Source organism: Phascolarctos cinereus, unplaced genomic scaffold, assembly GCF_003287225.1.
Source record: "Phascolarctos cinereus isolate Bilbo 61053 unplaced genomic scaffold, phaCin_HiC Scaffold_4;HRSCAF=312, whole genome shotgun sequence".
In the NCBI taxonomy this organism is placed as follows: Eukaryota; Metazoa; Chordata; class Mammalia; order Diprotodontia; family Phascolarctidae; genus Phascolarctos; species Phascolarctos cinereus.
In genome coordinates this window covers 283,647,045-283,661,673 of record NW_027555847.1, presented here as the reverse complement: position 1 = coordinate 283,661,673, position 14,629 = coordinate 283,647,045, and the positions used below count along the sequence as shown (strand labels likewise).

Genomic DNA, 14,629 nt, shown 5'->3' with positions numbered 1-14,629 from the left:
ACGTATAAATACCATTACAAGTAGTTGCTAGATTAGTCACTAATACTTACAATAGTCAGAGAAAATGAGAAATACTGAACTGAGAGCCAGTGTGGGAGTGAGGAAAACCAACGTTTAAGTTCTATTTCTGTTGCATACTGTCTACATGACTCTGGTTAAGTTACCTACCCGCTCTCTCAGTACCTTCAGGCTACTCTAAGTCATAATATGCAGAGCAGCTGCTGATCTTTATTGGTAGAGGTAGTTTTATCATCCATTAATGGTGTCACACTCAAATAGAAACGTGGGCTATTAAACCATACATAAGGATCCCTACAGCCTGTGTATTGACTTAGTTTTAAAATCTAACATCATCTGTGTTTTACTGTTTTATTTATTCTGTTAAATATTTCCCAATTAAACTTTAATCTAGTTCTCACCCCACTAGAGTGTTGTGGACCATATGCAGCCTTTGTGTTTGAAGACTCTGCATTATACTGTGAGCTCCTTGAGAGCTGAAACTGGTTTTTGCCTTTCTTAATATTCCCAGCACTTCATACAGCGTCTGACACATAGTAGGCATTTTATAAATGCTTGTTGACTGACTGAACTGAATTTCCCTATACCAGTGAAATCCTAGGTGCAGACAAAACTTGCACATTAAAAAGTCCTTATTATTCATTCTGGCAAAGACTAAGCAAATCACGTGAACAACGCAGCCACATAGGGTCCGAAGTTCCATTTATCTATTCCTCTTCTATTGTTAGACACTGGAGATATTTACAGGGAAGGATTTGTTGACTAATAAAAACCTTTCTAACTAGAAGGCACATGATGATGGGGTCAAAGTTTTTCACAGGGCAGTTCAAGTTCAAAATAAGACAGAAAATTTATCCCTGATATCGAGGAATACAGAACCATTTTTTTCACTTCTGAAAACTCAGCACTTGCAAATTAGTCTCTAGAAAGTGAGGTTTCTATCCTGCTCTTCAGTAAATTAATTGTGACCTTGGGTAAGTCACTTAACCGCTCTGTGTTTCACTCTCCCTATCTGGAAAATGGGAACAAAACCTACCCCTATTTACCTACCTTACAGGGCTGAGATAATGTGTACTAAACATTCAAGTTCCTTGGAGAATGGCTCAATATAAATACAAAATAATCTATTAAAGTTACTTTATTTATGAAAAAAGCGAGGTTTCTTTTCCATGGATTGTCAACCATTGTATTTAAAGTTGGAAATAGGTAAAACTGTGCTAGAAAAAAGATGTCATTCACCCAGCTTATCAGGGAGGTTTGCAGTTAGCCTGACTGGATAATGGGATGGATCACATGGCCTGCAGAAATGTAGAAACATACAGCTGGTCCACATAATAAAAGGTATTGCTGGCCCTCATCTTATATAGATAGTATCTGATCTGGGACCCAGGCCACCCCATTTTCAAGGAAGACTATGGTTTCTGCTTTTGTGAGGAAGAAGAGGAAGGCCACACCTGAATAATCACTTGTCTAGCTGGGGAAGTGATAAACAGCATCATGGACTGCCATAACTTGGTAGTCTCTCCTATACTCTCTTATGTCCAAGGATGGTACAAATAGCTGTATGCTGGAGCTATCTAGGACTGACTTCAAGAGCCAATCATTAAATTTTCAGTGTGAACACTTATACCTTGGAAATTGGCAAATGTGACAAACCAGGGTTGTGTCTAGACTTAAGAAAGTAATGGAGAAATGTTAATAATGTAGATTAAGCTTAAAAGTATATTGTAGGTACATTTTTTTCCCCAGAGAACCAGTTGTTAAACCTTTATCAGCACACTCTTGGCATCAGATTAGAATTATACCTATCTACTACACATCAAATAGCTATAGTGTAGGATTACGATAGAGAAGTTAAAAATCAAAGCCTCTTCCTTGGTCCCTCTTAAGGAAAGGATGACACTTAGCTCACTTAGACAGCTTACCTTCCTCCCAGAAAATGCTGGTCACACAAAAGACCACCACAAATATCTAGTAAACCTCTTTATCAAAGAATAGGCGGGAATTGGAGGAGTTATACAGATTCCTATCTATGGAAGTCAAAGGATATATTGTGGGGCTAGTTTGCCCTACATTTTTATGTCTCTGAGAACTCTTAGTAACCACACAAAAGTTTATGCCTTGTGGCCCCAGACTCGAAATCTCTTCCAAAATGTTTGCCTCTTACACAGAGGCAGAAGCTCATAAATCTTTCCATCAATCATTGGTCACATCTTTTTCTACATACATAAAAGAGTAAATGCATTTTCTATAAAGTCAAACCAAAGAAGTAATTTAATCTCATGTGTTTGATCTCTACAGAAAAGGTTTAAAAGGGGAAAAACTAAAGAAACGTGGGTTGAAATCCCAACTCTACTATTTTCCTGCTTGTGTAACCTTGGGTAACTCACCTAACTTGTCTGGATCTTAGTTCGCTTACTGGTAAAATGGGTTACATTAGAGGACTCATAAGATCCATGTTAGCTCAGACTCTATGATACTATGACATTCTGGTGCTAAAAAGTACTAAAGGGTATTGTAGTATCACCATGTCTAGAAATACTTATAAATAGGATTTTTGTTAAAACAGGTCAGTTTATCAAGCATTTAATGGATATTTCCTACGTACAAATCATTATGCTTGGCTTTGAAAATAATAATTGTTGACCTATATGAATTGCTTTAAAAGCTGCCAAGTCATTTACAGACATTAACCCAATGATTTTCACAACAATCATATGAGGTTGTTATCACAGGTATTGGTAGCCTTCTTTTACAGATAAGGAAACAGACTCAGAGAGGCTTATTGGATTTGCTCATCATCATATCATCATACAGGAGTGTTAGAAATGAGATTTACTCCTACTTTTCCTGCCCACAGGGCTAGCAATCTAACAATTATACCATACTCCTTTTCTATATTAAAAGCAAAAAGAAGTGTCAATCATGTAGTCCAAATTAGATTATAACTGATTTGTTTTTTGAAAAATTACTTCAAAGTTTTACTATTTCCCTTTAGCCATTTTAAATCAGTAAACATGAAAATTTATTCTTACATGACTAATTAAGCTATAAGCTACCAGTAGCTTCTGAGTTTTTACTCTTTACATGGAAAGAAAAAAAAGAAAATCTCTGAAATACTAACTCACCAAAAATAAGGGTGACAAAATGACACCTTCTTTTGACTATAGTAGGAGAGGTTGTGGGTTACTGTAAAATACATACTGTGCTGTAAAATGCGTATTGACAATTTTTTTTTTGTGTGTGTGTGTGTAGCAAAATCTTTATTTGATTTCTGGACGCTTCTTTTTTTTTGCCTTTGGAGCAGCTGTTTTCTGAGCGGGTCCCTTCTGGGCGGGTCCCTTCTTGGCTGGGGCCTTCTGGCCGGAGGCTTTCTGACCTTTCTGAGCCTTCCGGCCAGGGGCAGCCTTCTGACCCTCAGCCTTCTTTGAGGGGACCTTCTTGGCAGAGACCTTTGCGGCCAGTGCCTTCTGGGTAGGCCCCTTCTTAGGAGAGCTCTTCTGGGTGGACGCCTTCTGGAGCTTCTTTACTTCATGCTTGATAATTCGGTTTCTCATTTTCTTGGCTTTCATGACTTTGTAAAGGTCAAAATCTGTCATCTTATCTTTCCTTGCTCTGGCTTCAATCTTCTTGGCCCGTCTTGTGGCTTTCCATTTTGTATTGATCTTTTCCTTCTCCCAAGCAGCCCGGACATACTTCTGACGAGCACCGTGTGGGAACTTGAGAACGAAGTCTGTTAAGTTGCATACATTTAAATGGCATGGCCTGTCTCCTCACACCACTGCATGGTCCATCAACCAAAGCCCTGTTCTGATCAATAACATCCACAATAGCTACCAGCTTGCCAGCATGTGGCCCGAAGGAAATGTAGGCCACTCGGCCAATTTCCACATAGTGCTTGAATACCATATTGGCGGGGCTGAACGAGAAGCCATATTGACAAATTTTTAAGGCACAGACTCTGATTATTCTTCCAACCAATCAAGAAGGGGAAATCTGGTAAGCATTAATTTGCTATCCACTCACAATTATCCCAAATTAGAAAGTTTATATGCCAAGTCACCAATTCAAACCAAGCATTCCATTTACCAATTACAACTATTACCAATTAGAACTATTTAGTCTGTAAACTCAGAAACTATTTAGGACAACCAATCAACCTGACAAGCAAAAGACTATTTCCCCTTTTTATGTAAAAAATTATTAACAGCTATCAACCAGTTTCTCAGGTAGCCTGTGAATCACCCTTTGAAATGCCTCAGCGCTCCATGAGGAGGTATAAAATAAAAACCACAACTTAGCCTCAGCTTTGTTGCTCTCAAACATTTAAGAATGGGAACTAAAAAAATGCAACTATAGCCAAAAGCCACAACTAAATTGTTCAGGAGGGAGGGTGGAGCCAAGATGGTGGAGTGAAAGCAGTGACTTACTTGAGCTCTCCCCCAAACCCCTCCAAATACCTATAAAAATGGCTCTGAACAAATTCTAAAGCAGCAGAACCCACAAAAAGACAGAGTGAAACAAATTTCCAGCCCAAGACAACCTGGATGGTTGATCAGAAAGGTATATCGCGCCAGGCTGGGAGAGAAGCACAGTTTGGGGTGGGTGTACAGGCCACAGTGAACCTGGAGCAGGCCTCAGAGGACTTAATCCTGGGCAGCTGTGGAGGTTTCCAGACCTCTCAACCCACAAACACCAAAGACAACTCAGAAGGTCATTGGGAAAAGTCTGTTTCTGCGGTGAGAGAGAAGGTAGGTCTTAGCCTCACTTCCTGAGCTTGGCCCAGGGTCGCAGCTGCCTCCTGAGCTTCTGGCCCACAAACTGAATCAAGTGGCTGATCAGAGGGAGATTGCAGAGATCTCTCTGCCAGTGCCAAGGCAGGAATCTCTTGCTTTGCCTGTGCTTGGGTCTGGGTCACAGTTCTGGGTGGCAGTCCTGGGGCTAGGAGGAGAACTGGCACGGTGGAGCTCACAGTGGTGGAGAAGAGAGAATCCTCCTCACAGTTCCAAGACAGAAAAGACTGCTTGTGGTCACTCATAGACCACAGCACAGGCCAGGAAAAGAGTAAACACTTCGCCCCTTATCACACCACCTTGGAAGAACTGAAAATTTACAGGTCCCTAGAAGTATCTCTGAAAACAGCTGTACAAACCCCCGAAGCCTGGGACAGACTCTTACCTTAACAAAGAGTTTAAAACTCAAGTAATTGGCTGGGATCATGAGCAAACCTCGCAAAAAAAGTCAGACTATATTATCTTACTTTGGTGACAAAGAAGATCAAAACATACAACCAGAAGAAGACAACAAAGTCAAAGCTCCTACATCCAAAGCCTCCAAGAAAAATATGAATCAGTCCCAGACCTTGTAAGAGCTCAAAAGAAAATAACACCTTAAAAAATAGACTAACCCAAATGGCAAAAGAGGTCCAAAAAGCCAATGAGGAGAAGAATGCCCTAAAAAGCAAAATTGGCCAAATGGAAAAGGAAGTCCAAAAGATTACTGAAGAAAATACTTCCTTAAAAATTAGAATAGAGCAATTGGAAGATAGTGACTTTATGAGAAATCAAGACACTGTAAAACAAATCCAAAAGAATGAAAAATCAGGAAACAATGTGAAATATCTCATTGGAAAAACAACTCACCTGGAAAATAGATCCAGGAGAGAGAATTTAAAAATTATTGGACTATCTGAAAGCCATGATCAAAAAAATAGGCTAGACATCATCTTTGAAGAAATTATCAAGGAAAATTGGCCGATATATTAGAACCAGAGGGCAAAATAGAAATTGAAAGAATCCACCGATCACCTGGTGAAGGAGATCCCCAAAGGAAAACTCCTAGGAATATTTGTAGCCAAATTCCAGAGTTCCCAGGTCAAGGAGAAAATATTACAAGCCAGAAGAAACAATTCAAGTATTGTGGAAACACAATCAGGATAACACAAGATTTAGCAGCTTCTACATTAAGGGAACACAGGGCATGGAATATAATATTCTGGAGGGCAAAGGAGATAGGATTACAACCAAGAATCACCTACCCAGCAAAACTGAGTGTAATCCTTCAGGAGAAAAAATGGTCATTCAATGAAATAGAGGACTTTCAAGCATTCTTGATGAAAAGACCAGAGCTGAATAGAAAATTTGATTTTCAAATACAATACTCAAGTGGAACATGAAGAGGTAAACAGGAAAGAGAAATCATAAGGGACTTATTAAGGTTGAACTGTTTATATTCCTGCATGGAAATATGATATTTATAACCCATGAGACCTTTGTCAATAGTAGGGTCGTTGGAGGGAAAAAATTATGTATGTATATAGTTAGTTAGATAGATAGATAGATAGATAGATAGATAGATAGATAGATAGATAGAGGACACAGGGTGAGTTGAAGATGAAGGAGTCATATCTGGAGAATAAAATTAAGGGGTGAGAGAGGATTGTACTAGGAGAAGGAGAAAGGGAGAGGTAGAACAGGTAAATTATCTCACAAAAAAAAACAGAAAAGAAAAGGCTCTTACAGTGGAGGGGAAACAGGGAAGGTGAGAGGGAATGAGTGAATTTTATTCTCCTAGCATTTGGCTTAAGGAGGGAATAACATAAACATTCAATTGGGTATGGAAATCTGTCTTACTCTACAGGAAAATAGGGGGAAGGGACAAGAGAGCAGGGGATGATAGGAGAAGGGCAGATTGGGAAAGGGGGTAATCAGAAGCAAATACTTCTGAGGATGGACAGGGTCAAAAGAAAGAATAGAATAAATGGGGGGCAGGATAGGATTAAGGGAAATAGAGTTAGTTTTTCATAACATGTCTACTATGGAAGTGTTTTGCATAACTGCACATGTATAACCTGCCTTGAGTTGCTTGCCTTTTCAATGAGGGTGGGTGAGGAGGGAGGAAGGGAGAAAATTTGGAACCCGAAGTTTTAAAAACACATGGTTAAAAAAAATGTTTTCACAGGCAACTGGGAAATAAGAAATACAGGAAATGGGATACAGAAATCTATCCTGTACAGGATAGATACAGGAAAACAGAAGGGGAAAGGGGATAAGAGAAAGGGGGGAGAGATAGAAGAGAGGGAAGACTAGGGGAAGGGGTATTCAGAATGCATGCCATCTTGGGGTGGGGGAGGGGTGAAATGGGGTGAAAATTTGGAACTCCAAATCTTGTGGAAGCAAATGTTGAAAACTAAAAATAAATAAATTTATTTTAAAAAAAAGAGTTAATTGTACAGGAAGGATTTGAATTTGATTAAAAAAGGGGAAAAAATGTTCAAGATCAAAATGAAAAAGCAAAATTTATAGAAAATAAAGAGGAAGTGTTAAGAGGTAATACTAGAAATTATTTTATATAACTATATATCAAATAAATTGATAATCTTTTTAAATGGAGGAACACAAACAAAAATATAGAACACCCAGCTTAACAGGATAAGACATACATAACTTAAATAGCTCTATTTCAGAAAAAGTTATAAACTAATTAACTTCAGAAGTTAAAAAAAAAGCCACAAACAGGACCAGATGGATTTATAAGTGAATTATATCAATCATTCAAAGTACATTTAATTATATTATCCAAGCTACAGGAAAAATTTGAGGAAGAATGCATAATACAAATTATTATTATTCCATACAATCATTATTATAGAAAGCAAATATTGTCTTGATACCTAAGCCAGGGAGAACCAAAGGAAAGAAAACTACAGACTAATTTTTCTAATGACTGTTGATACTAATGTTAAACAATAAATTAGCAAAAAGACTAGACTCCATGATCACATTGGGTTTATACCAGGAATACAAGTTTGGCTCAACAGTAGGAAAACTACAAGCATAGCAGACCACAGTGACAATAAAAACAAAAATCACATAATTATATTCATAGACGCAGAAAAAGCTTTTGACAAAACACAACACCCACTTCTGTTAAAAATACAAAAAACCAAGGAGTAAATAGTTCTTTCCCTAATGTGGTTAAATAGTATCTATCTAATACTAGGGTCAATAGACATAAAATAAATCTGTAATTCATAATCTATTTTGGGCTACTTAACTAACCTTCTACCTTATCCAATAAGATAAGGAGTAAAGGAAGGATGCCCATTGTTGTTTAGTAGTTTTTCAGTCACGTCCAATTCTTTATGACACCATTTGGAGTTTTCTTAGCAAAGATACTGGAATAGTTTGCCATTTCCTTCTCCAATTCATTTTACAGATGAGGAACTGAGACAAATAGGGTTAAGTGACTTGCCCAGGGTCACACAGCTAGTAAGTTTCTAAGGCTGGATTTGAACTCGGGAAGAGCCATCTTTCTGACTCCAGGCCAAGCACTCTACCCACCCAGCACAATCATTTCATTATAGTCTAGTAATGCTAGCTATAACAATAAGACAAGAAAAAGAAATCACAGGAATAAACATAAGCAAAGTTGAAGCAAAACTATCACATTTTGTAAATGATATAATCACTTTACTTAGAGAACCCTAGAGAGTCAACTAAAATTAAGCTGAACAAAGTAGGATATAAATAGCTCTCTTCTTCAAATAGTCAGCCCATCTGAATATTACAAACCAAACCCAAAAAGTTAGAAAGAGAAATTCCATTCAAAATAAGTATACAACATATAAAATCATTTAGAGTCCACCTATCGAGATAACATAGGAATTATACAAATACAAAACACTCTTTACAGAAATAGACAAAACTAAATAATTAGAAATACATTATTCATGTTTGGACCATGCAAATAATAAAAATGATAATACCACCTAAATTAATTTACTTATTCAACATGGTTCCCCTCTCTTGATAGAGATGTGGTAGATTAGAGGTGCAGAAGACAGCATATATTTTCAAATACAGACAATGTGTAGATGTGTCTTATCTGTTACAAGACAGGGCTTTGCATGGGGAGAGGGAGAGATTAAGAGGATAAGAAAGAAATAGAAACTGTGATGACAAAAAAAAAAAGGAAAAAGATGTGAATTTTATTTTTTAACGTATAGAAGAGAACAGAAGGAAGTACAGAGGGAGATATAGACTAGAACCAGTTTTGGAATGAAGGTACTGAATTCATTATTATTTCTTTAAAATACAAGCTGTACAGCATAGAAATGAACAATTTCATATATCTCTTTTCCATTCTTCTTTTTACATAGATTTGTTTGTGTTTGTTAATGTTTGTCAACTTCAGAATAACAAAAATTATATATAAATTATATATAATATATAAATTATATATAATATATAATTAAATTTATTAAAACTTTTGTTAAATTTATTTTTAAAATGTATTATTGTATATAAAATTCTAAAGAAAAAAAAGGTGAGAGAGAAGATAATTAGACTTGTTTAGCTTGGCCCAGAAAGTAGAAGTAGAATGAAAGCTCCAAAGCGCCAGATTTTACGTTTGATATAAGTAAAAATTTCCTAATAATTAGAAATGTCCAAAAATGGAACAGACAGCCTTGAGAAATAATGTTTTTCTCTTCTGGAGAAAAACTGGAGGTTTTCAAGTAAGAGTGGAGGACCACTTGTTGGTTATGTTGTAGAGAGGATTTTTGTTCAAGTGTAAGTTGGATATCCTCTGAGATTGTATGAATTCACATATTTAATGTGGTGGGCTTTTTCCAGGTATAAACGTGTATTTTGCCAATTCTGGAGGAAGGGTGAGATGACAAAACATTTTTCAATACATTCAGAAAAATGGAACCTACTTCTCAACCTGTGAAAACATTAGAGCAAACCTTTTTTGTTTTATTGTTTATTTTTTATGGGAGTAGAAACATCCTAGAAATAGATCATTACCTTCTTGCCAGTCAAAAGGCAAAAGGGGAAGAAATTTCAATTATAAATTGAGGTCCAAGACAGAGACACATGTGTATTCTAAGTCCAGACTTCATGGATTACACATGTGTCTCTGTCTTGGACCTCAATTTATAAGGGAAAAAAGTAGTTTTGTTATGTATACAACTGCACATAGCATAATAAGATTCGCCCTCCCCCATTTTCAATAATTTTCTTTTAAGATCCATTTGATAAAACTTTAAACATTTGTGGAAGAAAAAGCATTTGCATGAGCCTCTCACTGCAAAACTGATTACATTCAAGATCATTCACCTAATTATTATGGAAAATTAAAACAGAAAATCAGTACAAGTGATTAGCATTGCTAAAGTGTTTATATTTGCAATAGGAAATGCAGCTGGAACATTTAACTCTACTTGTCTACCTAATTGTACAGCTTTACTAGGAAGCTATGCTTTCTAAAATTTGCCACAAAAGTCTTAATAATGAGTCAATTGACAAGAGTACTTATAATCTGTATGACCTGGAAAGGAAGTTGGCTGATTATGAAGCAAGAATGAGATTCAATAGATGCACAGCCAGAAGAGTATGTCAAGATCTGTGTAGTATTTGAAGAACAAGAGGAAGGCTTGTTCATGCAGTGGATGTATCCACCATGTACTGTTTATTTAAGGGCATGGATTGTGAAGGATGAGAAGACATGGAGGGAGTACCCATACTGATGAGAACACCCAAATATTTACAATTAGTTTAGGTTTTGATAAGATGTATTGCTTTAGTGGGATATAAGCAACTACTTAGCAAATGAATGTTTGAATTATTGATTTGGTTCCTTCATAAATGAATGATGACTGAATTCAGATGATTTCTGGTGCCAATACCACTTTCTAAAATTAAGTGAACATTTGTAAATGACTTCTATTCTCTCTTATTTCTTGAGTCCCTCTCCCCATCAAAACCTTCATTTTTTCTCTGTTGTTCTTTACTTTCTTTAAAAACAACAAAAAGCATACCTTAAATCTAGATTCTAGTTGTTGGGGGAGTTCCCTTTCACCCTATAATAGCAAATAAAATATTACTGAATAACAACAATTTTTAGAAATATTTATCTGATGAAAACTCTTATAATAACCCCCCAATCTAGTTGTTTTTTTAAAATATAGTTTATAAAGAGCTACACTTTAAACTTGACCTAGTATGACTTGATGCTCTCTATTTTTTATAAATTAATTTTGAGAAACCTTAAATTCTCAAAAATTCAAACAATATTTGCTTTAATTTTCTCTATAAGGCAGTTTGCTATATTCCTCCCAGCAATTTATTATTGTTAACATGGAAAAATTGGAATGGAAACTCCTAGGTGTTGTTTCAGGCAGTTCTAAATGTAAAAAGTCATTTGCTGAATTCTCTGGGAAGAAGCTGAGGAAATGATTTTATTTCTTCACTGAGAAAAGGAATTCTAGAGCTCCAGTCTCACATAGCCGCTTAACAAGCATTCTCACCTCAATGTCTCATACATACATACACGGCAAAAACAGTACTCAGCTCTGCCACTTAGTGTGGGCTCATTTTCCTCTAAAAGGCAAGGAAGCTGCTCCTAAGATTTGATTGGTCTAGGATAAGGGTGGGGAACCTGTGGCTTCAAGGCCACATGTAGCCCTCTAGATCCTCAAGTATGGCCCTTTGACTAGATCCAAACTTCACAGGACAAATCTTAATAGAAGGATTTGTTCTGTAAAACTCAAACTCAGTCAAAAGGCCGCGCCCAAGGACCTAGAAGGCCACATATATGGCCTCAAGGCTGCAGGTTCCCTACCTCTGGTCTAGGAGGCTAAAGCCTGAATCACTGAGAGGGCCTCCTGGCCACCTAGGGAATAAAAAGGAGCCAACCCATGAGGAGTCAATGCCCTGCCCACATTGCCACGTGAGTCAGCACACCCTTCTGACAAGATCTATTTCCAAATGGAGATGAGGGGAGCTGCATGTACCTGATTCAATCCTCTGTTCTTTTCATGCTATGGCTAAGTAATTCTTCTTTTGTTACCGTCTTGTCAGATGGTCTATTTATTCCATTTCAGTCCCAAACCTGAAACACTAAATCAGACCTGGCCCACAACAGCATCTCATAATTCAACATTTCTGAAGCAGAACTAATTAATTATCTTTCCCTCTAAACTGACCCTGTATCCTAATTTCTCCACTTCTATTGAGGGTGCCTCCATTTAACCTGGGTTGAAAACCTTGGAATCATTTCTTCAGCTCTTCACTCTGTCACACTCCACATACCCAACGAGCAGCCAAGCCTTATCCATTCCACCTCTTCATCATCTCTTGCATCTGTACCCTGTTCCCCCGCTAACATCTCTACGGCCCTAGTCCACATCCTCTTTCCCAGACCGTTGCTAAAGTCTTGGAATTGTTCTCCTTGTATCCACTGCCCCTCCAATTCATCCTCCACATACACATCAAGTGGAAATTCCTAAAGCACAAGCCTGATGTCATTCCTTTGCTCAAGAAGTTTTGCAGTTTTCCATTTTTTTTATGTTAAATATACAAACTTCTCTGCTTGATATTTAAAGTCTGTCACAATCTGGCTCTAGTCTTTCTTTCTAGGCTCATCATAAATTACTCCCATTGTGAATCCAGAGCTATTCCGTTTTTATGAATCACCCCATTTTATTCACACATATTTGTGCTCTCCCATTAGGACTCCTAAGGCAAGTAACACAGAATAGGGCCTGCGCTCCTCAAGCCCCACAAGAAGGACTTTGACAAATCAGCTTTTTTTTTTTTTACCAGGGCCCTTACTTGGCTCTTCACTCCCTGAAACCTATATATCTTGTGTATTGTTCATTTGGGCAATCTTTGCCTCTTCAGGTGAGACTCCCCTGCTGGTAAACTCAATAAATCCTAGTTGGTACAAATAAATTCCAGTTGGTCCAAATTCCATTTCTCAACTGGTCTGTTGTTCCCAGAACTGATACTCATCACATATTCTGTGCTACAGCCGACCAGTCCGGTTTGCTGTTTCTTCTATGTGACACACCATTTCTTGATTCTGTTCTTTTATGTGGGCTATTCTTCATGTCTGAAATAGTCTTCTTGATCACATCTACTTACTTCCCTTCAAAGCTCAGCTCAAGCCTTTCTTTATTCCCCTAGTGTCCTTCCCCCCAAAATTCTGCATTTATTTTATATACATCCTATATTTATTTATTTATGAACATCCTTGTCATGCTCACTAACTTTTGGTGTACCTCGAAGTTTAATCCTGAGCCCTCTTCTCCTTTTTCTTTACATGCTCTCATTTGTTGAACTCATCATTTCCTATAGGTTCAAGTAACCTCTCTTTTCAGATAATTCCCAGATTTATATATCCAGCCTTTTTTTTCTCTCTTGAGCTCCAGTCTGGCATTTGTTGTTTAGTTGTTCAGTCATGTCTGACTCTTCACGACCCTATATGAAGCTTTCTTGGCAAAGATACTGGAGTGGTTTGCCATTTCCTACTCCATTGGATTAAGGCAAACAGAAGTTAAATGACTTGCCCAGGGTCACACAGCTGGTGAGTATCTGAGGCTGAATGTGAACTCAGGTCTTCCTGAGTCCAGTATTACCAAATACCAATAGAAAGGTTTAAGTTGGATGTCCTGTTGGCATCACAAACTAAATATGTCCAAAACAATCAATCAATCCACCAATAATTTATTAAATCCTTACTCTGACCCAGGCACTGTACTAAGTGCTGTGGATATGAAGGAAAAACAAAACAATTTCTGCTCTCAAGTTACTTACATTCTAATAGGGGAGATAACATGTACATATATTGGTATATGCAAAATTTATAGAGAGTGGACAGAAGTTAGCCTTAGAGGAGAAAGCACTATTAATAATTAAATTAAATTGCTCCCTTTCAAACTATGTCATACAGATGATCAAAATATTTCCTTCTAAGAAAAGCATTCACTATAGTAGCGCCATTTCTACAAGTCTTATTTTAATTATGAAAGCCAGTATGCACCATTGTACTCTGCTCTGTCATGCTGTGCTTTACAGAGTCATATGGTCTCCTCTCATGCTGTTAAATGCAGAGGCATTTGGGGTTCTTTCAATGGAGATCAGCTTCTCAGATGTAGACAAACACTGCCAGTGAGAACAATGTCTGCTTTGTAGCCGGGGGAGGCAAGAATGGTATTTACCTCAAGGTTGTCTGGACACTATGAAGAGCTAAAACTATTCATTTTTATGCACTGGCTGAAACCACTCATATCAAATACAAGAAAACTTCTAGAAATGTACTTTATTTCTTCCTAAACATTCCTTTTAAAGCCCTCTTTTGTATGAGAATTACTCCTCCATTTCCTTCCAAATCCATACTTTTCCCAAATTTTCCTATTAAAATTAAGAGCACCCACCATCTTTCCAGTCACCCATGTTTATAGGTGTCATCTTTGACTCCTCAGTCTCATGCACCACGCAGTTAATCCATAGCCATATGCTGATGTTTCTGTTTTTCCATTCACACAGCGACTTCCCTAGTTCAGACTCCTATCACCTCTTGACTGAACTATTGCAGTAGTTTCCTCATTGGTTTCTCTTCCTCAAGTTTCCACTCCAGTCTACACTCCACACAACTGCTAAAATGATTTTCCTAAAATGCCATTTTGATACACCTACTCAAAAAACTCTAGTGGTTCCCTGTTGCCTCTAGGATCAAACTACTTTGTTTTTATTTAAAGCTCTTCCTTCCCCCCCCCCCCAGTCTTTTAACACATTGTTTCCTAGTATAGAATCTCTAGTCCAGT

General features: G+C 37.4%; 1 protein-coding gene and 1 pseudogene across 1 annotated transcript in view; both read right to left on the bottom strand.

Annotated features, from left to right (window-relative positions):
- MEGF10 (multiple EGF like domains 10) overlaps positions 1-14,629 on the bottom strand; it is a 112,287-nt gene that overhangs the window by 90,512 nt on the left and 7,146 nt on the right. The gene's annotated exons all lie outside the window — the stretch shown is intronic.
- On the bottom strand, positions 3,282-3,943 carry LOC110221913 (large ribosomal subunit protein eL14 pseudogene; annotated as a pseudogene).